This window comes from Pan paniscus, chromosome 21, assembly GCF_029289425.2.
Source record: "Pan paniscus chromosome 21, NHGRI_mPanPan1-v2.0_pri, whole genome shotgun sequence".
Classification (NCBI taxonomy): Eukaryota; Metazoa; Chordata; class Mammalia; order Primates; family Hominidae; genus Pan; species Pan paniscus.
This window is the reverse complement of record NC_073270.2, coordinates 17,744,399-17,768,986: the sequence shown is the minus strand read 5'-3', so window position 1 is coordinate 17,768,986 and position 24,588 is coordinate 17,744,399. Positions and strand designations below refer to the sequence as shown.

At 38.2% G+C, this 24,588-nt stretch overlaps 1 long non-coding RNA gene and 1 pseudogene across 1 annotated transcript; both read left to right on the top strand.

The window, feature by feature from the left end:
- Positions 1-1,995: 1,995 nt before the first annotated feature.
- On the top strand, positions 1,996-17,184 carry LOC117977165 (uncharacterized). Its single transcript, XR_004668155.3, has 3 exons — positions 1,996-13,752; positions 16,592-16,766; positions 16,917-17,184. It is a non-coding gene; the product is annotated as an uncharacterized LOC117977165 (long non-coding RNA).
- Positions 17,185-22,500: 5,316 nt separating this feature from the next.
- Positions 22,501-24,149, top strand: LOC100994895 (large ribosomal subunit protein eL6-like; annotated as a pseudogene).
- Positions 24,150-24,588: the final 439 nt, after the last annotated feature.

Sequence of the window (24,588 nt, the reverse complement as noted above, 5' to 3'; positions counted from 1 at the left end):
TAATTGAAATCATTATATATAGTTTTATATCTTGCTTTTGATCTCTGCATTTATTAAATTGTAGTTATCTCTGGATAGTAAGATAATCCATGATTTTGAATTTCCTCATTTGTATTTTTCTGATTCTTATAAATTTTCTTTGCTGAACATGAATCACTTTTATAACTTAAAAAATGCTAAATATAAGTGACCGCTTTCTGCAAGGTTTTATGAGGAAAAATCATGTAGTGTTAAAATTATGTATCTATAAATGTATGGTGTGAGTGTGCATGTGCATATGTGTGTGTGTGCACCTTCCAGCTGACATTGACTGCAGCCAACTGTCAAAAGTGTGACACATGGACATTTTAATATAAGTACTGTATTAGTCTGTTTTCACGTGGCTGATAAAGATATACCCGAGACTTAGCAATTTACAAAAGAAAAAGGTTTAATGCTCTCTCATTTCCACGTGGCTGGGGAGGCCTCACAATCATGGCAGAAGGTAAAAGGCATTTGTCACATGGCAGCAGAGAAGAGGAGAGAAGAGAAGCTTGTGCAGGGAAACTCCCCTATATAAAACCATCAGATCTTGTGAGACTTATTCACTATCACAAGAACAGCATGGGAAAGACCTGCCCCCATGATTCAATTCCCACCAGGTCCCTCCCATAAAACGTGGGAATTCAAGATGAGATTTGGATGGGGACAGAGCCAAACCCTATCAGCTACTAAAATTGGAGATCTGTTTTGTGCTTCTATTTGCCAGTTCAGTTCTACTAAAAATCTGGGCAGGCAATCTGAGACAAACTCCCAACAAATACAAATTGAACTACTTCCTTATTAAGCCACTTCACCTGCATCTTAATTACATGAGATACTACTGTATCCTACGTACAAGTATTTCTTCAAATGTTACCCAAGGATATTGAAAATATTCATGTGCCCTTTAGCAATATTCAAAGCATTCTTCATGCTCAGGAACAAGAAAGTAACTCAGATCCAGTGATTTAAGCCGTTGGTTCTCGTTGTTAATGGAAATTTCACACTACAGGGAATGGGGTTTAAGCTTCAAGGGAAATTCAGTAGGAAAAACAAGGTCTTGAATAAAATGTTTCAAAGTTTAAATAGCAGATTTAGGGCTATTTGCAGTACTACCCTACATCTTTTACTGGAATATTCAAAGCTGCAAAGTCAGTAATGAACTTGGCTTCCCAGGTAAACTTGTGAGTTAGCTGTGTAGAGACTCTGGCTATCAGAAGTGACAGGTGGAATATTGGGGAAATTTCCTTTCTTTTAATCATGTGAAGTTGTCAATGCAGAACAAATGAGAAATTACTTTGGTAAAATGATTTGGAAGAACTGCCTCACTCTCTAGATCTTTTAAGGTTTGAAAATAACATAAGACTAGACACCCCCTTTGCCCCTACACTTGGCAATGTAAGAATGGTCTGCATCCACCTCCAACAAATACAGCAGACAGTCTCCTGTTTCCTACAGTATCAACCACATGGCAATTTTTCCTGGAAATTGAACAAACAGGTGCTTTATTTGAGACACAGAGCAACGTCTTTATTTCTTTTGATCAGTGTAGTCCTTAGCAAGCAGCCCTTATTTTTAATCCATTTGAAACTCTGGCTAAAAGAGGAAGGTGGAGAGATTAGGAGGTGTCATCCTTTGGTTTATGAAAGGGAGAGTCAGACCGGGTGCGGTGGCTCATGCCTGTAATCCCAGCACTTTGGGAGGCCAAGGAAGGTAGATCACCTGAGGTCAGGAGTTCGAGACCAGCCTGGCCAAGAAGGTGAAACCCGGCCTCCACTAAAAATCCAAAAATTAGCTGAGTGTGGTGGTGGGCACCTGTAGTCCCAGCTACTCAGTAGGCTGAGGTAGGAGAATCATTTGAACCTGAGAGGAGAGGTTGTAGTAAGCTGAGATCACTCCACTGCACTCCAGCCTGGATGAAAGAGTGAGACTCTGTCTCAAAAATGAAAAGAGAGAGTCAAAATATAGTTGCATCAATCAAATGAGAGAAAGTTTGAATGGATGTCAACGGCTAAGAAGAACAATGGGGGGGTCGACCATATCAATCATGAATGTAAATGTTGTCTTTTCATTTTCAAGACACAAATATACTGTTACTCTGCTACTACAGATCTTATGTTCTGTTAATATAGATTTTTAATTACACAATAATAAATAAAAACACTGTTCTTATAAGGTTTAAACACTACAGGCACTCATATATATTAAAAGCAAACTGGCCGGGTGCGGTGGCTCACGCCTGTAATCCCAGCACTTTGGGAAGCCAAGGCAGGCAGATCACAAGGTCAGGAGTTTGAGACCAGCCTGGCCAAAATAGTGAAACACTGTCTTTACTAAAAATACAAAAAATTAGCCGGGCATGGTGGCAGGTGCCTGTAATCCCAGCTACTCAGGAGGCTGAGGCAGGAGAATCGCTTGAACCTCGGAGGCAGAGGTTGTAGTGAGCCGAGATTGCACTCCAGCCTGGGTGGCAGAGCGAGATTTCGTCTCAAAAAAAAAAAAAAAAAAAAACCATCAAGTCCTAATTTATACCTTCATTTTTATTCTTCTTTCTGAAGATAAATATTGCCAATATTTTGGTATGTTTGGTATGTTGACAATTTAATTTCAATGCATTTAACCATACATGTAATCAGGGTGAGATCCCCCTCATTGTCTTTAATAGCGGCATGTGATTAAATATCACAGATATGGCATAGTCTATTTAGCCACTCTTTCACTGATGACGGTTTAAGTTGTCTCCAATATTTATATCATGAACAACAACAAATGAACATTTGTTGAACAAAATTTTTAAACATAAATGCAAAGATTTATTATTTTTTAAACATTTTATTTATTTCTATAAGTAAGACATGGATATATATTCTCAAAATGCATAATCAAAGCTCATCTTAATCCTAATACCCTCTGTAAAGGTAACTGCTATTATTTTGATGTGAATCTTTCCAGAACTTCTGGACCCCATTTACACATGTACAACTGTATATAGCTAGGCATAGCTTTGTTTTGTGTGAAGAATTGCTTGTCATTTATGATAATATATTGCTAGACAATCTTCATAGCTCCCTTAACTGCAGGTGTGGTGATTTTTCTATGTACAAGTGTATCTACCCCATTTATTGTCACTGTTGCATAATATTTCATTGAGTCTCAACACCAATGTTTTTTAATCATTTGCCTATAAATATACTTTTAGTTATCTACTGTGTTGGATACATAGTGTATATTTCAATACATATTATATTCAGTACACCAAATACAGATGCTCCTCAACGTACACTGGGGTTACTTCTGATAAACCTGTCACAAATTGAAAATACTTTAAGTCAAAAGTGCAGTTAATACACCTAATATACCGAATATCATAGATTAGTCTAGCTTACCTTAAGCATGCTCAGAACATTTACATTAGCCTACTGTTGGGCAAAATCATCTAACACAAAGCTTATTTTATAATAAAGTATTGAGTATCTCATGTAAGTTAGTGAATACTGTACTGAAAGTCAAAACAGAATAGTTGTATGGGTACCAATCACAACATTAGAAAATTGTAAATTGAACCATCTTAAATCAGGGACTGTCTGTATATATTTATATGTGTGTATGTGAGTGTGTGTGTATGTTAGTTCTTATTGCCTGTGGTTTAAAATTTATTTTCTTTCACTGGGGGTATATTTTATTTTATTTTATTTGTGGATGGATAATATAGACACATGGTTCAGAATTTAAAAAGCAGAAGCATGTAAGGTGAAAATTAAGTCTCTTTCACACCCCTTTGCCCAGTCACCTGGTTGCCTCCCCAAAGGTAACCACTGTTACCAGCTCCTTGTGGGTTCTTCCAGAGATCTCTGTATATACAACAGGAAAACGCAGGATTCCTTCTCTGCAGGTAGATTTGTGTTTGCTGTTGCTGTGCCATCTATAGAAACAGGAAGACCCTTGCTCTAAGGTTGAAAGAATTCAGTGGTTACTTGGCATTCTTGTAGTGGCTTGAGGCTCTCTTGGAGTCAAACGCATTGTCTAGGCCGGGCGAAGTGGCTCACGCCTGTAATCCCAGCACTTTGGGAGGCTGAGGTGGGCGGATCACCTGAGGTCGTGAGTTTGAGACTAGCCTGACCAACATGGAGAAACCCCGTCTTTACTAAAAATACAAAACATTGATCGCGCCACTGCACTCCAGCCTGGGCGACAGAGCGAGACTCCGTCTCAAAAAAAAAAAAAAAAAAAAATACAAAAAATTAGCCGGGCGCAGTGGGTCGTGACTATAATCCCAGCTACTCTAGAGGCTGAGGCAGGAGAATTGCTTGAACTTGGGAAGTGGAGGTCGCGGTGAGCCGAGATAGTGCCATTGCACTCCAACCTGGGCAACAAGAGTGAAACTCCATCTCAAAATAAATAAATAAATAAATAAATAATACATTGTCTATAGCTTACCTTGAATATTCTTTCCAGTCCTTATATTCTATCTTTTCAATCTTGTACTAGCATCAAAATGTTATAGTTTGTCTGTTTCTGTTTGCAGATGACATGATCCTATATCTAGAAAATCCTATCGTCTCAGCCCAAAAGTTCCTTAAGCTGATAAGAAACTTCAACAAAGTCTCAGGAGGCAAAATCAATGTGCACAAATCAAAAGCTTTCCTATACACCAACAATAGACAAGCAGAGAGCCAAATCATGAATGAACTCAAATTCACAATTGCTACAAAGAGAATAAAATACCTAGAAATACAGCTAACAGGATAATGAAGGACCTCTTCAAGGAGAACTACAAACCACTGCTCAAGGAAATAAGAGAGGACCCAAAAAATGGAAAAACATTCCATGCTCGTGGATAGGAAGAATCAATATAGTGAAAATGGCCATACTGCCCAAAGTAATTTATAGATTCAATGCCATTTCCCTTAAACTACCATTGACATTGTTTGCAGTATTAGAAAAAAAAACTTTAAAATTCATATGGCACCAAAAAAGAGCCTGTATAGCCAACACAAGCCTAAGCAAAAAGAACATAGCTGGAGACATCACACTACTTGACTTCAAGCTATACTGCAAGGCTATAGTAACCAAAATAGCATGGTACTGGTACCAAAACAGAGACATACCAATGAAACAGAATAGATATCTCAGAAATAATACAACAAATCTACAATCATCTGATTTTTAACAAACCTGACAAAAACAAGCAATGGAGAAAGGATTCCCTATTTAATAAATGGTGCTGAGAAAACTGGCTAGCTATATGCAGAAAATTGAAACTAGACTCCTTCCTTATACATTATACAAAAATTAACTCAAGGTGGAGTAAAGACTTAAATGTAAAACCCAAAACTATAAAAACCCTAGAAGAAAATCTAGGCAATACCATTCAGGACATAGGCACGGGCAAAGATTTCATGACAAAAACATCAAAAGCCATTGCAACAAAAGCCAAAATTGACAAATGGGATCTAACTGAACTAAAGAACTTCTGCACAGCAAAAGGAAATATCATCAGAGTGAACTGACAACCTACAGAATAGGAGAAAATTTTTGCAATCTATCCATCTGAGAAAGGCCTAACATCCAGAATATACAAGGAACTTAAAAAAAATGTACAAGAAAAAAGCAAAGAACCCCATCAAAAACTGGGCCAAGTAATATGAACAGACACTTCTCAAAAGAAGACATATATGCATCCAACAAGCATATGAAAAAAGCTCAACATCACTGATCATTAGAGAAATGCAAATCAAAACCACACTCTCATGACAGTCAGATCGTGATTATTAAAAAGTCAAGAAACAACAGTTGCTGGCGAGGCTGTGGAGAAATAGGCATGCTTTTACACTGTTGGTGGGAATGTTAATTAGTTTAACCATTGTGGAAGGCAGTTTGGCAATTCCTCAAAGGTCTAGAACCAGAAATACCATTTGGCCCAGGAACCCTATTACTGAGTATATACCCAAAGGACTATAAATTATTCTGTTATAAAGATACATGCACATGTATGTTGATTGCAGCACTATGCACAATAGCAAACACATGGAATCAACACAAATGTCCATCAATGATAGACTGCATAAAGAAAATGTGGTACATATACACCATGGAATACTATGCAGCCATTAAAAAAACAATGAGATCATGTCCTTTGCAGGGACATGGATGGAGCTGTAAGCTGTTATGTTCAGCAAACTAAGGCAGGAACAGAAAACCAAACACCACATTCTCACTTATAATGGGGAGCTGAAAAATGAGAACACATGGACACAGGGAAGGGAACAACACTCACTGGGGTCTGTCAGGAGGCAGGGGGAGGGAGGGCATCAGGATAAATAACTGATGCAAGCTGGGCTTAATACCTAGGTGATAGGTTTCTAGGTGCAGCAAACCACCATGGCACATGTCTACCTATGTAGCAAACCTGCACGTCCTGCACATGTACCCCAGAACTTCAAATAAAATTAAATTAAATTAAATTTTGAGAAAAGAAACTAAAGTACACACACACCCCATTACATGAAAACCAAATAAATTTGTGTTAAGTTCCAAAGAAAATATAGTTTGTGATTCCTAATAGTTTGTTATTAAATAGGTGATCATTCGATAACTTTTAAAAATTCTTAAATGGTTATTGGTCTGTTCAGATTTTCTATCTGAATTAACTTTGGAAGTTCATGCTCTCATGGAACATTGTTGTGATGGTTAATTTTAACTGTCAATTTGACTAAATTAAGGAATACCCTGATAGCTGGTAAAGCATTATTTCTGGGTATGTCCGCGAGGGTGTTTCTGGAAAAGACTGGCATTTGAGTTAGTGGACTGAGTAAGGATGATCCACCCTCACCCAACGTGGGTGGGAACTATCTATCAGCTGAGGCACAGATAGATAGTCTAGGTGGGGAAAGGCAAATTTGCTGTTTCTCCCTTAAAGCTATGACACTCGTTTTCTCCCGCCCTTAGACATCAGGACTCCGGGTCCAGAACTTCAGACTCTAAGACTTGTGACAGAGGCTCCCCCAGGACTGAGAATCATACTGTTGTCTCCCCTGGTTCTGAAGCCTTCAGACTCAGACTGAGCCACACTACCGGTTTCCCTGGTTCTCCAGCTTGCAGACAGCCTATCGTGAAACTTCTAAGCTTCCATAATCACATGAGCCAAGTTCCATATGAAATCCTCTCTCTCTCTCTTGCTGTCGCTCTTTCTCTCTCTATCTCTATCTCCTATTGCTTGTGTCTCTCTGAAGAACCTTGACTAATAAAATTGTCTATTTCAATAATATTTACACATCTATCTGCATGGAGTTATATGAAGTTTTTTAAAAACATTTTCAAAATGTTCATATTTCTTATTTTGTGATTATAGACTGAAATGTTTGTATTGAATTTATAATAAAAATAACATTTCAGATCAGTGGAGAAAGGAAAGTGGGCTCAGAAAATAATAACATCTATTTATGAAGGAAAGCAAGTATTTTGAATATAAGGTGAGTATTTACATATTATAATAGAAAAGTATAACATTTTTAATCTGATAAATTTTATTTATTTTCCTTGAGGTCTTTTCTTAAATTTTTAGTTTTGCTAAGTACATAGTAGGTGTATGTATTTATGGGTAATACGAGATATTTTGATAGAGGCATGCAATGAGTAATAATTACATCAGGATAAATGGGTATCCATCACCTCAAGCATTTATCCTTTGTGTTACAAACAATCCAATTATACTCTTTTAGTTATTTTAGATGTACAATTAAATTATTTTTTACTATATTCATCTTGTTGTGCTAGCAAATAATAGATCTTATTCATTCTTTATAACTAGTTTTTGTACCCATTAGCCAACTCCACTTCCTCCCAACCCCATACTACCCTGTCCAGCCTCTGATAACCATTCTTCTACTGTCTGTCTCCATGAGTGTAATTGTTTCCATTTTTAGCTCCAACAAATAAGTGAGAACATGTGAAGTTTGTCTTTCCATACCTGGCTTATTTCACTTAACATAACAACCTCCAGTTTCATCTGGGGTGTTGCAAATGAAGGGATCTCATTCTTTTTATGGCTGACCGGTACTCCATTGTGATTATGTACCACATTTTCTTTATCCATTCAACTGTTGATGGACACTGGGGTTGCTTTCAAATCTTGGCTATAGTGAATAGTGCTGCAATAAACATGGAACTCCAGATATCTCTTTGATATGCTGATTTCCTTTCTTTTGGGTATATATACCTAGGAGTATATACCCAAAATTTGTAGGAGTGGGATTGCTGGATCATATGGTAGCTCTATTTTTAGTTCTGTGAGGAACCTCCAAACTGTTCTCCATAGTGGTTGTACCAACTTACATCCCCACTAACAGTATACAAGGGTTTCCTTTTCTCCACATCCCTGCCAGCATTTATCAGTCTCTGTCTTTTGGGTAAAAGCCATATTAACTGGGGTAAGATGATATCTCATTGTAGCTTCAATTTGCATTTCTCTGATAATCAATTATGTTGAGCACTTTTTCATATATCTGTTTGCCATTTGTATGTCTTCTTTTGAGAAATGTCTATTCAAATCTTTTGCCAATTTTTAAATCAGATTATTAGATTTTTTCCTGTAGAGTTGTTAGGGCTCCTTAAATATTCTGGTTATTAATCCCCAGTCAGATGGGTATTTTGCAAATATTTTTTCCCATTCTATGGATTGCCTCTTAACTTCATTGTATCCTTTGCTGTGCAGAAGTTTTTTGACTTGATGTGATTCCATTTGTCTATTTTTGCTTAGATCGCCCGTGCTTGTGGGCATTACTCAAAAAATCTTTGCCTAGACCAATGTCTTGGAGAGTTTCCCCAGTGTTTTCTTTTAGTAGTTTTATAGTTTGAGATCTTAGATTTAAGTTTTTAATCCATTTAGATTTTATTTTTGTATACGGCAAGAGACACGGGTCTAGTTTCATTCTTCTGCATATGGATATCCAGTTTTTGCAGGACCATTTATTGAAGGGACTGTCCTTTCCCCAATGTATGTTCTTGGCACCACTGTCAAAAATGAGTTTACTATACATATGTGAATTTATTTCTGGGTTCTCAATCCTGCTCCACTGGTCTATGTATCTGTCTTTATGCTAGTACCAAGCTATTTTGGTTACTAGAACTCTGTGATTCCTACAGTTGTTTTTGCTTAGGATAACTGGCTATTCTGGGTCTTTTGTGGTTTCACATAAATTTTATGATTTTTTTCTATTTCTGTGAAGAATGTCATTGGCATTTTGATAGGAATTGCATTTTATCTGTAGATTGCTTTGGGTAATATGGACATTTTTATGAGATTGATTCTTCCAATCCATAAACATGAAATATTTTTACATTTTTTGGTATCCACTTCAATTTCTTGCATCAATGTTTTATAGTTTTCATTGTAAAGATCTTTCGCTTCTTTATTTAATTCTTAGATTTTTTTATTTGTGCCTATTGTAAATGAATTTCCTTCTTGATTTATTTTTCAGATTGTTCACTGTTGGTATATAAAAATGACGCTAATTTTTGTATGTTGATTTTTTACCTTGCAACTTTACTCAATTTGTTTATCAGTTTTCATAGGTTTTTTGTGGACTCTTTTTTTTTTAATATAAGATTATGTCATCTGGAAACAAGGGTAATTTGACTTCTTATTTTGCAATTCAGATGCCCAATTAAAAAAAAAACCCAAAAAACAATTTTTTGTTTCATTGATCTTTTGTGTTGTTTCCTTCATTTCCATTTCATTTATTTATGCTCTGATCTCCATTATTTCTTTTCTTCTACTAATTTTGGGTTTGGTTTGCTCTTGCTTTTCTAGTTCTTTAAGATGCATTTTTAGGTTGTTTATTTGAAGTTTTTCTTCTTTTTTGATGTAGGCACTTCTAGCTATAAATTTCCCTCTTAGTACTGCTTTTGCTGTAGCCCATAGGTTTTGGGTTGTCATGTTTCTATTATCATTTGTTTCAATAAATTTTTCAATTTTCTTCTTAATTTCTTCATTTGACCCCTGGTCTTTCAGGAACATGTTGTTTAATTTCAAGTGTTTGTATAGTCTTCAAAATTACTGTTGGTATTGATTTCTAGTTTTATTCCATTGTGATCAGAGAAGATGCCTGATTATATTAAATTTTTTTAATGTTTTATGACTTGTTTTGTGACCTAACGGAGAGTCTATCCTCGAAAATGATCCATTTGCTAAGGAGAAGAATGTGTATTCTGAAGATGTTTGGCACATGTTATATAAATATCTATTAGGTCCATTTGGTCTATATTGCAGATTAACTCTGATGTTTCTTTGTTGATATTCTGTCTGGAAGATCTGTCCAATGCTGAAAGTTGGGTGTTGAAGTCTCAGCAATTATTGTATAAGGGTCTATCTCTCTCTTTAGCTCTGATAATATTTGCTTTATATATCTGGATGTTCCTGCATTGGGTACATATATATTCATAATTGTTACATCCTCTGGCTGAATCAATCCCTTTATAATTATATAATATCTTCTTCATCTCTTCTTATAGTTTTTGTCTTGAAATCTATTTTGTTTCATATTAGTGTAGCCACTCCTGTTATTTTTTGGTTTTTATTGGCATGGAATATTTTTTCCATCCCTTTATTTTCAGTGTATTTGTGTCTTTATAGGTGAAGGGTGTTTCTTGCAGGCAACAGATAACTGGGTCTTGTTCTTTGTCCATTTGGCCACTCTACATCTTTTGATTGGGGAGTCTAGTCCTTTTACACTAAATTTTATTATTGATAAACTCAATGTTATTGTTAATAAGTAAGGACTTACTCCTGCCATTTGGACCCTTTTATTCAGCCATGTTGCTCTGCCCCCCAACCCAATCTGTTAGATTTCATATCATAAGCTTTGTAAACTTACATACATCAAGTTATAAACAACATTTTAAAATAAGCAACAAGCTGGTGAAATATATACACATACATTTTTTGCAAAGGAATAGCATTCTTAATATATAAATAATTTGTTCAGATAAATATTAAAAAATACTGTAGCACAGTTGCTAGGAAAAAGAACAATGGATATGAATAGGTAATTCATAACAAGAGCAACTCTGATGACCAATAAATATATTTTAACTGTTCAGCATTACTATACCTCAGAAAAATGTGACAAAATGAGATCTTATTTTCTATCTGGCAGAGATTTTTTAAAATAGTAATATCCTGGCTTATGAAGAAACAAGCATTCGCATACACTGCTGGTGAATATGTAAATTGGTACAACTTTCTGTAGGAAAAATTGGCAATATGCATCAAAAGCTTTTGACTCAGCACTTCAGTGTCACAATTTATTCTTGGGAAATAGCTATGTTTGCAGAGATTAATGCACATGGATGTTTCAGATATTGTTTTCAAGAGTACATAATAAAAAATGGAACAAGCTAAGTACCAAACAATAGAAAAGTGGTTAAATGAATTGTGACACATCCCTGTGGCTGCAGCCATAAAAAATCACAGTGTGGAAGCATCTATACTGATGCTGGAAATGAGTACTCTTCTCAGGCCCTATTCCTGTTTTTTGGACTCATTCTCCTAGATAAACCCTCTGTTCAAAAGCCCTTGACTCAGGATCTCCTTCAGGGAGGTCACCCAAGCTGAAACAATTGTGTGTCCTTTCCATTTCAGAATGTTGAGCTCAATAGTTCTCCAAAAATTCTGTTGTCATCTTCCAAAAGTCCCAAGTTAAAGAACTTCCATTAAGTGGTTCTGCATATAAAATCTTGGTATGTGCAAAGTCAAGATTCTGGAGCCCAGTGGTAAAAAACAGGTAAGGAGCCTTATTTCAGGACACTGCCCTTATTTTGGGTAAGAGACTTATTTCTGAGTGAGTATTCATACAGCACTGGGCCATGTTGTCTTCTTGGCTACAAATTTCCTCCTCATTATTCCACATGACATCTGATACTTTCTTACTTACATAGATATTCAATAACCACTCTGTCTAACTGGGCCCATTATCTAGAGCCAGCAGCTGAAATATCAGGGAAAGCCTTTTAGATCTTGTGTAAGTGGGAAATTGCCTTTCAGGAAAGTAGTCTATTGTGGCCTATAAGATGAGGCAGCAGGAACTTGTCAGATTACAGCATCAAATGTCCATCCTCTCATTCACAGAGGAAACACAGAGAAGCCCTGAAGGCATTAGAAGTCTCTCATAATGGATCCACTTTGTGAGCCAAATACAGGGTGTCTGGGGCAGGGTACAGTCTTCCTTCCTTCTCAGGAGACTGCATTTGCTGATCTGATGTTAGCAGAGCACAAGCTTGAGTTTATTTTCACTCTCATGGTGATAGGTTATTCCCTCTCTTGACAGTCACCCTTATTATCAAGAGCACAAATCACATTTGAGAGAGAGAGTAGGGCCTTGAACTCAGAATGATGGCCATGGACTCAACATAAATTCGCTTAATGAGAAGTTTCCTTGAGTGCTGAATCACTCCTTTGTCTGCCCAACTGAACAACTTGGGATGTTCTTCCATTTCTCTCCAACCCTTGGCTGTCCCAACATTGACTGGCAAATTCTCTGGCCCTGGAGGTGCCACCAACTTAACACATACTTCTTTAACCACCACTTACATAGTGAGTCTACATTCCAGGCATTGTTCTAAGCCCTTTTATAGTTATTAGCTCATATGGCCCTAACAACTCCTCTATAAAGTAAGTACTGTTATTATCTCTATTTTATTAGTCCCACCTACCAGGGATTAGAGGTAGTCCATGATTTTTATTTCTTGTCCAAAGAACATAGCAAACTCCAGTTTTGTCTCCCTGTAGCTAGTCCCTCCATTTTATCCATTCTTCATTCTGCTTCTAGAATGCCGTTTCTGCCCTAAAACAGCGGGCAGACTCCCACTTGCCTACAAGGCAAAGGTGAAGTTGTATCTCCTTAGCCTGGTTTAGAAAAACTTCTTTCTCCCTTCACACCACTTTATGGCCATATGTTTGTCTTTCTACACTCAACAATACAGCATCCCACAGAAAAAGCAAGCCCTTTACCTAATACATGCTTTTGCTTTCTCTCTTAGGATGGATTTCCCAAGAAACAGACTCTGAGAGGAAGATTTTCAGGCAGGAAGTTCATTGGAGAGTTTTGTTGAGGACAACAGTTGTAAGGGAATATATTAGCTACCTATTGTGATGTGAAAAATTACCTCAAAACTCTGCAGCTTGCAGCAATAAGCATTCATTATCTCCACCGTTTCTGGGGGTCAGGAATCCAGGAGCAGCTTAGCTGTCTGGTTCTGGTTCCAGGTTCCTCATGAGGATGCAGTCACACTGTCAGTCAAGGGACAATCCACTCCTGAACTCAGGGCATGGTGTTGGCAGCACTCAGTTCTTCACCACACTGGCCGCTTAACAGTGTTCATATGACATGGCAGCTGGCTCTCCCCAGAATGAGTGACAAGACAGAGTGAGGGAGGGAGTACACCAAGACCGAAGCCACTAGGAAGTGACATCTTGCAATGCCTGCCGTAATCTATTCACTAAAATGAGTCACTAAGTTCAGCCCACACACAAGAGGAGAGAAATGAAACTGCATCTCTACTGGGAAGGAGCACAAAAGAATGTACGGACAGATCTTAAAGCCACCAGAGAGTAAGGGAAGCAGGGATGGGCAGAGGGAGAAGTTAAATACCGATTCAGTCTTCACGGTGCTCGGCTGACCCAAGGGGAGTCCTGCAGCTTGGATGGTGCCTTCAGAAAGGTCCCAAAATGAGGTAAGGGGCCAGCCTTTTAATGCCTGCATCTCCTAGTAATGGAAGTAAATTTTCTAGAGGAAAATATGCAGGATGCAGGTTAGTGCTAAGCAGGTGATATTGTCTCCTTCCTCTATTACCTGTTCTACCTCCCAACCCTGTCCACTCTCTTCCCACCATCAGTGAGCATCACTGATGGTCTAGGTGGTTTACCTGGTGGCGTGCCCTAGACTCTCGTCCTTGAAGGGTATGAGTCCTTCTGAGGTCAGTGTCGTACTCAGCCATTCACAGTCACAAATAGGCAGAGTACACCAAGAGACACTCCCTAGGATTGAGGCAGCATAAGGAAGAGACTAGGTCCTGGCACACAGATGGCGTGGTAACCTAGGTCCTGATGGGCTTTACATGTTCAGGCATATTTCCTCCCCTACCTTTTTACCTCCCTTAACAAGCTGACCCAAGTCGCATAGCAGGAAGGGAGCCTCTCCTAATTTAGCTGACCAGGCCTAATTCCTAAGCAAAAAAGGAAGAACCTAACCATTTATATCTTTGAGTAATGCCTTCTAAGGTCACAGAAGCAAGACTCTGGCATTCCTGATAAAAACCTGACCAGATCCAGCTGCCTGAAGGCAAAGTAGACTCCAGCGAAGACCTTTCACTGACTTTTTCCTCATTATAATTTCATTATAATACTAAAATATCTGCCCAGGGTGGGGCTTACCCATCATTTTCTGGTCATGCGATATATGTTAGAGCATGACGTCCCACTACACAAGTGTGGGAAAGACCACCACCTTAACATTCCTTTTCCTGCCTCAACTTCCTTAAAATGATAAGAGCCGAGCCCCTCAATGAGCTGGTACCAGGATCCCTTCCCTATGCACTGTTCCCCTGTGTGCTGGAGGCAAAAGCCTATTAAACCTTGCCTAAGACAAATCTCCATTAGGCCTGGTGTTAATTTCTGCTTACACAAGAGCCAAAGAACTCAGGGTCTAGGGCGCAATAACAGGATCACCTGAATTCCAAATATATTTTTCCCATTGTGTCACAGCAGCCCTACCTCCTGTGATAATCAAACCCATTTATTCCTGCCAAGGTGGGGACTCATTTTTTTGCCTGCTGTTTGACACGAGGAGCCAGAAGTGACCATATGACGGCAGCACCTAAAAATTTAATGGTACTCTGACTATCTCCTGGTAGAAGTATTATCACAGAAACTGCAGAAATGAGGGTTGGGACAAAAAACATGAATCTCCCAAATGCATCATCCAGAGTAATGGCAAAGTGGGGCCACTCCTATATCCTCCTCTTATTTTCCAACCCATGTGTTCTGCCCATGAGGAACACAGCACCATCAGATGATTATTGATTGAGGCTATGTACCGCATCTTGGAAGATGATGCCCCATGCTTGGGGGCCATCATTTCTAAGCTCACTCTTCAGCTATATCTTCAGATGCCTGTAGGAGGCTGGTAGCCTCTGGGTGAAGTGATACGTGATAGGACACGTGGATCTCAAGGGCATGGACTCACTACTGCAGCTCTTTGCTGTACAATGGGCACCTTCCAATGAGCTGCCATGTGGGACTCCATGCTGTTGAGTCCATCCTTGGCTACTCTGTTCACATGTCACCATGCTGACAGTGGAGTGGCCAAAGTCAGAGGCTGGCCGACTTACACTGATTGAGTCATTCTGTTCACTTGGTTGTTTTGTGCCTCTTCCATAGAGAACACTCTCTATCCAAAACAAAAAGTTTCATACTTTGTGCCTACTTTATCTGTCTATTAACATGCATTTACCCGGACCTTCTTGTCCTTGGTCTTCCAATCCTCCTCCTCGCAGATTCCACAGCAAGCAGAAAATCCATTTCCATAGTTGATGAATTATGTGTATCACACAATTGTATGTACGTAACAGAAGATTCATATTATGTTGGGGCACTTCTCTTTCCACAGAAAGTAGACAACAAGGTCACTGCCCAAATTTGTGGCCACTGGGATGATTTCACTCTCATAGCTGTCATTCAGGGCGACCAGCCCTACCATTTTCCTCCTCTGTCCACTGGTCGGGTCATATGTGAGTCACATGCATATACACCCAGCCATGGGTGTGAGCTGCAGGAGAGGAACTGGTGCAATAGTGCTGAATGGCATGAGTCCCTTTCTCATCCAGCTTACTTAAGCTTCTGTCAATGCTTATACCCAATCTTGTTGTGTGGCTTCCATCTTAACGTGGATTGCTGCTGGGCTCACGCAAACTGATAACTTGGTAGATTTGACAGAAATGGACAGAGATGACCTAACGGTTAGGTACTATTCCCTACCAAGCCCAGTAACATGCAAGGAGCCATCTTCCATGTGTATAATTCTCCGCTGAAGATGGCATAGCCTTGCCCCAGAACCCTAGGTCTAAAGTGATTCTTCTTATTAGGGCTTACCAAGGTCCAGATAGTGTCTTTTGCCCTCATAGGTTCTTCAAATGCCTTAGGGTCTGATGGAGCATGTGGGCTAAGCAGCAGGGTTATTTACACCACAATCTAGATCAATAGTCCTTTCCCACTGGAACGCACTTGAAACTGACAGCATTCCATGTCACCTAGTAAATGGGTCAGAGAAGTATGCAAAGTGTTGGATAACTGCCTCTGGAATCTAAAGAGTCCTACCAGGAATGAAACTTCCTTCCTAGTGGTCAAAGGTGGGAGGCACAATACTTGGAGTGAAATATCTAGCATGCCCCACACCACTGGACCTCCCCCAAAATTTTACTTATGTAGGAATCTTTGTAGAGTTTACTCCCATTCTCTGGAACATATGTCTCTTATCAAGACCTCTAGTGCACCTGTTAATTCTTGTTAATTTAGCCCAACCAGCATGACATCATCAATATGGTGGACCAGTAGCTGAAGGATCTCAAGATGACTAATAATTTGACCACCTTCTCTGAAGCTCTGCTACCTTCTTAATTACATCGTAGGCCTGGTTCTCATATTTTTGTCATCTTCCAGCTGCAGGATATGAGAGTTACTTTACACAATGGTAAGGAGGTCCTCTGATTTTCATATTTTGCATTAAATTGATGATTAATCATTCTTGACCTTTCACTGAATTTCTCCTATGCATCATTTGTACTTAGCAAGTGGCATTCAATTCCATAGTTATAATTACTACTTCCTCTGTGCTTTTCAGATGGCTGACATCTTGCACCTACTTGAGTATTTTGTTCAAGAATCACATTCCAGGTCACTAATAATAAAATGTTGACAATTGTACCACTGCAGCATGTCGTGCTGGGGACTTTCAGTGCTCTGCCCATCTCCAGCAATAGAGTCCTCATTGCCAAGCAGGGAGTGGATGACTCGCCCCACTAATAAATGGACTAATCAGTGAATTGTACTCATAAAATATGGTGGGGTGCAATAAATAATAAAAGATAAAATAATATAAATAGCCAGATGGGGCCAATAGATGATTTATTTTATTTGTCTTTATAATTTTGAAATAAATTCAGACTTACAGCACAGTTGCAAAAATAATACAAATGTTTACATCTTATATAATCACAGTATAATAATCAAAACCATAAAATTAACACCGAAAGAGTATTGTTAACTAATCCAAGTCTTATTCAGATTTCTCTATTTTTTCCACTGATGTCTTTTTTCTGTTTCAGGATCCAACCCAAGAGCTCACATTGCATTCAGTCATCATGTCACATTGGTCTACTTTACTATGGAATAGTCCCTCAGTCTTTCCTGACCTTGACGTTTAGAAAAGCTATTCTGTACATCAGGGCCATCCTGTAGAACTTTCTGCAATGACAGAAATGCTGTGTATCTGTGCTGACCAATATGACAGCCATTCATCACATGGAAGTGCATTTGAAATGTGGCTAGTGGGGCTTAGGAATTTAATTTTATTTATTTATTTATTTATTTTTATTCATTCATAGAGATTGAGTCTCGGTATGTTGCCCAGGCTGGACTTGAACTCCTGGGCTCCAGCAATCCTCCTGCCTCCGCCTCCTGAGTTGCTGGGATTAGAGGTGTGGACCACCATACCCAGTTTAAATTTTATTTAATTTTTTTATTATAAATTGACAATCTTGACAATTTATAATTTTATAAATTTATGGAATGCAAAGTAATGTAATGATTTATAAATACAATGTAGAATAATTAAGTCAAGCTAATTAATACACCCATCATCTCAAATACTGAACACTTTTCACAGTGAAAACATTTAAAATTTATTAGCAATTTTGAAATGCGCAATACTCCATTATTAACTATATTTACTATGTTGTGCAATAGAACTACAAAAAAATTCTTCCTGTCTACCTGAAATTTTTTTACCCTTGGAACTGAATTTTAAATTTTATTTAATTTTAATTAAAATAGCTACATGCAGCTAGTAGCTATGGTATTGGACAAGACAGCTGTCAAATATCTCTCATTTGGGTTTTGTTTAATGTTTCTTAATGATTAGTTTAAGAGTATATGCTTTTAATAAGAATTCTACAGGCAAAATGTTGTATATTTCTTTGTCCAAATTTTTAAAGGCTGTTGACAAGTGACCATCTAGCCCAGGAAGTTGATTGTTTTAATGCCCTTCGAGGTCCAGCAAAGACAAGGATGACAACCATATTTGCAAGCCAGTCCCCACACTACCAATGTTCTTTCTACAAGAAGTAGGTAGGAAGTCACTGGAGTCGAGGTGGGTAGCAGGTAGGATTAATTATTGAATTCAATGTTCACTCCCTCTTGCCCCTCTGCCATATTAGAATACAGACATAAAAGGGGAGAGATTTTGTGACTTCTCCCCACTGCAGTCTAGCACTTAGAACAAGGCCTGACATTCAGTATGCCCTCAACAAACATGTGCTAATCTCTGAGTAACTTCACTCACTCCTAGCATTACACATTCCTGCTGCTATTCATCCAGTTTATGCTATTCTGCCTTTCTGGAATATTCCTTCTTAGCCACTAAGATGCAGCTAACAGCTAAATCAATCTCTCACACACACACGCACACTCACTCTCTCTCTCTCCCCTTTCCCATTTTTCTAGTACTTCTAGTCATTCTAAGTACTTTCTTCTTTCTTTTGCTAGCCAGTATTTACTTCCATCCCGCTATGACAAGCAAATCCTACATGAGATCACTCTCCAGTGTTTTCTCATAGGATACTTCATTCTTACCTTGATTTCTCTCAACATCAGACACCAACACGGGACTGGTTACAGAAAATCTATGTGAGGTGGGGATAACTTCAGAAGCACAAGTGAGGGCAAGGGGGAGAGTGAAACAGGAGAGGAAAGCCAAGAAAGAGTGTGTTAGTAAATGGGTTACTTTGTGAGAAACTGAGGCTTCACACTGCTGGGGACTTTCTGAGATACTGTGTGGAACCAACTGGATGGAGGATAGGGAGGCTGGAGTGTTATCCATCAACTTCTGTACCCTGTTGTCTGAAAGTTGCCCCTGAAGGCATTCACCCTCTCACTTTTCAGGAATCCCCTGTACAATAAGGATGAAGAAAACCCTCAAGCAGGAGAAAAAGAAAAGAAGACAATCAAAGAGAGAAGTTCTCAGCTTGATGGGAGATATGGGCTGCAGCTGCAGTTAACTCAGTGGATGTAGAAGATATGGAGTGGGGAACAACAGTGTTTGCTGCTCTGGTCCTTCAAGTTTTTATTGAGTGTTTTGAAGTAGGGATTGTATAATGGGTGCCCATCTGTCTCCACAGTGCCCAGCAGAGTTCTAGGAGGTAGAGACGTCTGTTGTGTTTGCTTTTTCTTCACCTTTTGGTGGTTCTTCACTAATCTATGCATGAATTCAATTTGAAACCTATATCCCATTTTCCTTCTGGGAAGTCATTTTCTCTCCCCCTCTTAGCTCATGAATTCCCAGTGAAATTGAATCCACTGTGAATTCCATGGAATTGCCTCCAGAGGTGGGCAGGGAAATCAGGTCCAGTCAGTTAGAGTATTTTATTCTCTGACTACAGTAATCAGTTCAGAAAGAGTAAGTGACAAAATCATAGCTAATGAAATGCAGGGAGACTTTATGAAGATTGCTGGAAAATTGTCTTCATTTTTCTCCTAGCATTAAACCTGGAAGTTATCTTGAAACACTATATTTGATAGTTGCCCATCAACAAAGCCAGCACTTAGCAAATTGACATAAGAAAAAATAGACAACTAAGTGAAGAGCATTACTTTACTTGGATCAAATGAGTCCTCTGGAACCACACATTCCTATTTGGTATTAGCATATTTGACAGGTTTTGTTGTCACATGCAGTAAAAAAGTTGTGATATATATATGCTATTTTCTCTAGAAAGGACACTGGCTTCACAGAACAGGCACTAACTCAATTCAACTTGAGTTTTATTAAGTAGAAGAAAAGGAAATCTCATGAACTCCTAGGGACAAGGAATAAAGTTTGAAGAGACAGCATGGGTAAGACTCTGGAAAGTGACTCAGGAAACTGTGTAGTTTTACATGCTTCATGCTTCTCTAGTGGATGGTCATTGAAATAATTACTAAAGGATAAACTCCAGGAAAAAGAGAAGTGGATCAGAAGAAAGAAATGAAATGCAAGAATAAATAGGGAGAAAAAAAGTTGCTGAACATGAAGATAAATCTAAGAAAGTGTTACAGAACATGAGGGGATATCTGTGAAAGCATTAGTTTATAAAATGAGAACAACAATGGCTAAATTTGAGGGTTAAAAGAGGTTGGAACTAAATTACAAAGCACAACATCATTATGTCATGAGGGTGGGATCACAAGGAAGCCTTTGCAAGTACTCGCTTGTTCAGGAGAGGGAAGGAGATATAGATCACTTAGGCATAAGTCTATTTTTTGGTTAAGAGTCATCACTAAAATATTAGAAACAAAATACATCAGTATTGTTTATAGTTGTAAAACATTGGAAACAACTTAATGTCCATCTACAGGGGAAAAAATACAAATAATTCCGTGTACATTTAAACAAGGCAATATTATAGCAGTTAGTAAAGAATATGAATGAAAAACTCTCCAGAGAAATTGATAGCATAAATAAAAAACAATCACGACCTCTGGAAATGAAAGACACACTTAGAGAAATATGAAATATACTGGAAAGTCTCAATAATAGAATTGAATAAGTAGAAGAAAGAGCTTCAGAGCTTGAAGACAAGGCTTTTGAATTAACCCAATCTGACAAAGACAAAGAAAAAAGAATCAAAGAAAATGAAGCCTCCAACAAGTTTGGGATTATGTTAAATACCAAACCTAAGAATAATTAGTGTTCCCTAGGAGGAAGAGAAATCTAAAAGTTTGGAAAACTTATTGGAGGGAATAAATGAAGAAAACTTCTCTGGCCTTGATAGAGATCTAGACATCCAAATAAAAGAAGCTCAAAGAACACCTGGGAAATTTATCACAAAAAGATCATCACACAGCCACATAGTCATTAGGTTATCTAAAGTCAAGACAAAGGAAAGAATCTTAAAATCTGTGAGGCAAAAGCATCAGGTAACCTATAAAGAAAAATCTATCAGATTAACAGCAGTTTTCTCAGCAGAAACCTGCAAGCTACAAGGGATGGGGGTCCTATCTTTGGCCTCCTTAAACAAAACAATTAGCTAAAAATTTTGTATCCAGTGAAACTGAGCTTCATAAATGAAGGAAAGATACAGTCTTTTTCAGACAAACAAATGCTGAGAGAATTCATCACTACCAAGCCAGCACTACAAGAACTGCTAAAAGGAATTCTAAATCTTGAAACAAAACATTGAAATACACCAAAATAGAATCTCCTTAAAGCATGAATCTCACAGGGCCTGTAATAAAATAACATAATGAAAAAACAAAACAAAACCAAACAAGGTATTCAGGCAACAAATAGCATAATGGGTAGAATAGTACCACATATCTCAATACCAATGTTGAATGTAAATGGCCTAAATGCTCCCTCCAGTTAAAAGATACAGAATAGCAGAATGGATGAGAATTCACCAACCAAGTTCCTGCTGTCTTCAGGAGACTCGCCTAACACATGACAACTCACATAAACTTAAGGTAAAGGAGTGGAAAAAGACAGTCCATGCAAATGGACACGAAAAGCAAGTAGGAATAGCTATTTCTTATTTCAGACAAAACAATATTTAAAGCAACAGCAGTTAAAAGAGACAAGGGGGGACATTATATAATGATAAACAGACTAATCCAACAGGAAAATATCACAATTCTAAATATATATGCACCTAAAACTGGAGCTCCCAAATTTATAAAACAAGTACTGCTAGACCTAAAAAAATGAGACAGATGACAACACAATAATAGTGGGGGACGTTAATACTCCACTGACAGTGCTAGACAGGTCATCCAGACAGAAAGTCAACAAAGAAACAATGGACTTAAACTATACCTTACAACAAATGGGCATAACAGATATTTACAGAACATTCTACCCAACCACTGAAGAATATACATTCTATTCATCAGCACATGGAACATTCTCCAAGATAGACCATATGATAGGCCACAAAACAAGTCTCAGTAAATTTTTTAAAATCTAAATTATATCAAATTACTCTCTCAGACCACAGTGGAATATAATTGGAAATCAACTACAAAAGGAGCCCTCAAAACAGTGCAAATACATGGAAATTAAATAATCTGCTCCTAAATGATTGTTGGGTCAACAATGAAATCAAGATGGAAGTTTAAAAATTATTTGAACTGAACTATAATAGTGACACAATCTATCAAAACCTCTGGCATACAGCAAAAGTGGTGCGAAGAGAAAAGCTCATAGTGTGAAATGCCTACATCAAAAAGTCTGGAAGAGCACAAATAGACGATCTAAGGTCACAACTCAAAAAACTAAAGGAACAAGAACAAGCCAAACCCAAACCCAGCAGAAGAAAAAACAAAAACAAAAACAAACAAAGATCAGGGCAGACTCTTTCCCATCTTGCAAGATGGCGGGTGAAAAAGTTGAGAAGCCAGATACTAAAGAGAAGAAACCCGAAGCCAAGAAGGTTGATGGTGGTGGCAAGGTGAAAAAGGGTAACCTCAAAGCTAAAAAGCCCAAGAAGGGGAAGCCCCATTGCAGCCGCAACCCTGTCCTTGTCAGAGGAATTGGCAGGTATTGCCGATCTGCCATGTATTCCAGAAAGGCCATGTACAAGAGGAAGTACTCAGCCGCTAAATCCAAGGTTGAAAAGAAAAAGAAGGAGAAGATTCTTGCAACTGTTACAAAACCAGTTGGTGGTGACAAGAACGGCGGTACCCGGGTGGTTAAACTTCGCAAAATGCCTAGATATTTTCCTACTGAAGATGTGCCTCGAAAGCTGTTGAGCCATGGCAAAAAACCCTTCAGTCAGCACGTGAGAAAACTGCGAGCCAGCATTACCCCCGGGACCATTCTGATCATCCTCACTGGACGCCACAGGGGCAAGAGGGTGGTTTTCCTGAAGCAGCTGGCTAGTGGCTTATTACTTGTGACTGGACCTCTTGTCCTCAATCGAGTTCCTCTACGAAGAACACACCAGAAATTTGTCATTGCCACCTCAACCAAAATCGATATCAGCAATGTAAAAATCCCAAAACATCTTACTGATGCTTACTTCAAGAAGAAGCAGCTGCGGAAGCCCAGACACCAGGAAGGTGAGATCTTCGACACAGAAAAAGAGAAATATGAGATTACGGAGCAGCGCAAGATTGATCAGAAAGCTGTGGACTCACAAATTTTACCAAAAATCAAAGCTATTCCTCAGCTCCAGGGCTACCTGCAATCTGTGTTTGCTCGACGAATGGAATTTATCCTCACAAATTGGTGTTCTAAATGTCTTAAGAACCTAATTAAATAGCTGACTACAAAAAAAAAAAAAAAGATCAGGGCAGAACTAAATGAAATTGAAACAAAAAAATGCAAAAGATAAATGAAACAAAAAGCAGGTCCTTTGAAAAGATAAATAAAATTGATAGACCATTAGCAAGAGTAATCAAGAAGAAAGAAGACTCAAGTAAGCTCGATTAGAAACAAAATGGGAGATATTACAACCAATATTGCAGAAATGCAAAAGAATATTCAAAGCTATTATGAACACCTTTACATGCACAAACTAGAAAACCTAAAGGAGATGGATAAGTTACTGGAAATATACAGCCCTCCTAGATTAAACCAAGAGGATACAGAAACTCTAAACCGACCAATAACAAGCAGTGAGATTGAAATGGTAATTTAAAAATTGCTAAAAAAAAAAGTCCAGGACCTCATAGCTGAATTCTACCAGACATTCAAAGAAGAATTGGTACCAATCCTATTGAAACTATTCCAAAAGAGAAAAAAGAATCCTCCTTAAACCATTCTATGAAACCAGTATCATTCTAATACCAAACCAGGAAAGGATAAAATAAAAAAAGGAAACTACAGACCAATATCCCTTATAAGCATAGACACAAAAATCCTCAACAAAATACTAGCTAACCAAATCCAACAGCATATCAAAAAAAAAATCCACTATAATCTAGTCTGTTTTATACCAGGGATGCAGAGATGATCTAACATACACAAGTCAATAAATGTAATACACCACATAAACAGAATTAAAAACAAAAGTTACATTATTATCTCAAGAGATGCAGAAAAAGCATTTGACAAAATCTAGCATCCCTTTATGATAAAAACCCTCAGCAAAATTAGCATAGAAGGGACATACCTTAAGGTAACAAAAGCTATCTATGACAAACCCATGGCCAACTTTATACTGAATGGGGAAATGTTGAAAGCATCCCCCCTGAGAAGTGGAAGGAGACAAGGATGCCCACTTTCACCACTTCTATTCAACACAGTACTGGAAGTCCTA